Source organism: Puma concolor, chromosome B2 (assembly GCF_028749965.1).
Source record: "Puma concolor isolate L17-30 chromosome B2, mPumCon1.1.hap2, whole genome shotgun sequence".
Classification (NCBI taxonomy): Eukaryota; Metazoa; Chordata; class Mammalia; order Carnivora; family Felidae; genus Puma; species Puma concolor.
This window is the reverse complement of record NC_141671.1, coordinates 124,249,507-124,253,136: the sequence shown is the minus strand read 5'-3', so window position 1 is coordinate 124,253,136 and position 3,630 is coordinate 124,249,507.

The window sequence follows — 3,630 nt, the reverse complement described above, 5'->3', positions numbered from 1 at the left end:
GATTTAAATTGGGGGTGGACAACAGCCCTAGAGGCTGTGCTAAACCAATCAAATTCTCTTTCTTGAACATTTATACTGAGAAAATTGGTCCTGAATGATAACAGATCATGCATGCAACAGACAATTTAGGGGTATCTTGTTTCAGGTTAATGGGATTAAATCATAGGCAGAATATGGAAGAGTTTGAATTACAGACTAAGAAATTCTGATTTTATTATACTAGCAGGGGAAAAATCACAAAAGATTTTGAGTAGGAGATTGCTTGTGAAAATAAATAAGAATATTGAATTTATAAGGTTATATAAAGTGAACTGAAAGTTGAAAAGGTCAAGTTTATTGGGAACATAGATTCTTAGTCTGCCTCAGACTAGTAACAGCTGTTATACAAAGTAATGGATAATGCAAAGGTTCTTCTGAGGAAGAATTTACAAGGCTTGGTAATGGATAAAATATAAAAGGTAAAGGAAAGAGAAGAATCAACAGTTAAATAAAAGATTTTGAGATTAGAGTGTAAATTACCAAAAATACAGAATCTAAGAGGCAAAGATGTTTTTAAGGCATTGAATTAAAATTTTTAAAATATTGAGTTTCAGGTAATGATAGACCATTTAAGTAAAAAATCTCTATATGGGTATTTGATATTAAAAGATTTCAAAGCTAGGAAGTATCTTAGAAATTATCATAGTCCAATTGTTTTATTGCTCAAGTGAGAAAACTGAGATCTAGAAGGATAAATAATTTATCTAATATAACACAAGTAATTAATATAGAACTAGAACTCAAGCCTTTTCACCCCCAATCTTTTAATTGATTGGTTATAGCAGAAGATATATCAAAATGATAACATTGGAAGTCTACAGTGATATAATATGTTGAAGTCATGAGATTTTTCAAAATTTATTTTGAGAAAAATAGAATGAGCAGGGCAGGGGTAAAGAGAAAGGGAGAGAGAGAATCCCAAGCAGGTTCTGCACAATTAGCATGGAGCCAGACATAGGGCTCAAACTCACGAACCATGAGATCAGGACCTGAGTCAAACTCAAGAGTCAGATGCTTAACCAATTGAGTCACCCAGGTGCCTTGAAGTCATGAGATGTTTAAGGTGGAGAGATAGCAAACAATTTACAACGTACATGCCAGCACCAATAAATTAGTAATAACTGCATGGATAAGTTGAAAGCAATTCTAAATCTGTGTCCAGGCTTATTGAGAAGGAATGATATGGCCATTAGTGATCCTGGCCAATAGCAAGATTGGAGAAGTGGGAAGCATATATGACACCTGCTGCCATTACTAGTCAGAAAGAATATTGCAGTCATAATCATGAGGAAGAACAAAAATATTTGAAAAAGTAAAAAACCGGCAAAATTTCTTAATAGCTTTGCATCAAGTAATAACATCTCCTTTCTATTATTTGGTTCCTATCTTAAATACGAAGTGTTAGATAAACTGCTGAAGGCTTATTGGAAATATGAAATGTTTGAATATTTGGGAAGTCATGATGCAAGAAGTTGAAAAAGATTAAGAGGCAGAGAAAAAGAGGGAAACAGAGAGAAACAAACTATCAATTCAACTTTTTTAATAACTTGGTTTATTTGGTTTGTATATTCCCAGATTTAGCTTAATTTGTTTTATTCAGATACTACCTAGTAAAACTTCTTCTGAAATAAATTATATATGCTAAAGTCAAGATGTGAATTGACCACACACATATATCTCTTCCTCTTTTCAATAACCTAGAAAATGGTTATAAAGAAAACACACACCACCACACATACATATATATGTGTATACATACCTATAATATATGTGAGTATATACACAAACTCAATAAAGAGAACAGAAAGTAGACCATCAGCAGAAAAGAAATGCCATCAATTTCTTTTTTCTAATTTTTTATATGTTTATTCATGTTTGAGAGAGAGGGACACACAGAATATGAGTGGGGGAGGGACAGAGATAGAGGGAGACACAGAATCCAAAGCAGGCTCCAGGTTCCGAGCTGTCAGCACAGAGCCAGATGCGGGGCTTGAGCCCACAAACTGTGACATCATGACCTGAGCTGAAGTCAGACACTTAACCATCTGAGCCACCCGGGCGCCCCCCCCCCCGCTTTTTTTATTGTTTTTTTTTTTTTTTTTTTTTGAACTGCTATCAATTCCTTAAAGAGAATAGCAGTTAGGAGAGTAGGATAGTGAGTTGAATGGTGGTCTCCCAAAATATATGTCCATGTCCTAATCCCCAGAACCTGTAAATGTTACTTATTTGGAAAAAGGATCTTTGCATGCAATTAAGGATCTTGTGATAAGGAGATAAGGAGATTCTTGATTTTCTAGGTAAATCTTAAATCCAATGACAAAAGTCCTTATAAGAGGGAGATTACACAGACAGAAGAGAAAGCCCTGTGAAGATGGAAGCAGAGACTGGAATGATGTGGTTACAAGCCAAGGAGTGCCAACAGCCACCAGAAGCTGGACACCCTAAGCACAGATTCTCCCCAGAGTCTCTGGAGGGGGTGTGGCCCCGCCAACGCTTTAGTTTTGGAGTTCTGGCCTCCAGAGCTGTGAAATAAATTCTTGCTGTTTTAAGCTCCCTAGTGACTGTAAATTTGTTATAATAACTGCTGGAAATTAATGCAAGTGGCTTCTAAAGAAACTGGGAAATTTGGCCTTGCAGAAATAAAGAGAAGCTCAGAAAACACTAATTGGAAGCAAGGAATGGAATGTAGAGTTAAATGGGGGAATTAATTGAAAGTGAGTGTAAGTTGGGGCGCCTGGGTGGCTCAAACAGTTACCCGTCCAACTTCAGCTCAGGTCACGATTTTGCGTTTCGTGGGTCCGAGCCCCATGTCGGGCTCTGTGTTGACAGCTCAGAGCCTGGAGCCTGCTTCAGATTCTGTGTCGTCCTCTCTCTCTGCCCCTCCCCACCTCTCCTTCAAAAATAAATATACATTAACAAAAAAAAGAAAAAAAAGAAATGGAGTATAAGTGATAATTGTCCCTCATGCTACTTCTCATCCCAATAAGCAGGATATCCAGAAGCCAGGTATTTACCACTCTAGCAAAAAAGGAAATAAAAGAAAAGGGACGGATCCTTCTCAATAGAAAATGCACTGTCAAGAGAAGTGGGGCAGCTGACATGGCTGTTCCCCAACCAAACATCCTAAAGCAAGGTTAATCAGCTGGCAAGCCCAGCCTACAACCTTGGAGCTCTCAATCAGCTTTTCATTGTGTTATTTTTAATAAATAAAAAAATAAGGAAGGAACCTCAAAATAAAGGCCAGAGATAAACAGGGAATGGGGAAGGGAGAAGTATAGAAAAAGTTGAAATAATTCAAGGAACAGGAGAGAACCAGGAAAGGGAAGGCAGCCTATTTACTGAATAGACTCAGAGAAATATGCCAGTGAGTACTTTAGCGCCTCTCCACTCCAAACCCATCCTTTTTCCATGGTGATACTGAAAGTGTGCCCTGCAGGTAACATTCAGCCTTGGCTCGCTGGCCAGATGCAGCCTCTGCCAATAGAGGGCACTGAGGAGCCACCAAGAGGTCAGTGGAAGAGGAGGTATTGGCCCCCCTTTCTTTTTCTTTCAGGGTCTAGCAGAGGTCCTGCCTTTGCTAACCTTAGCAGA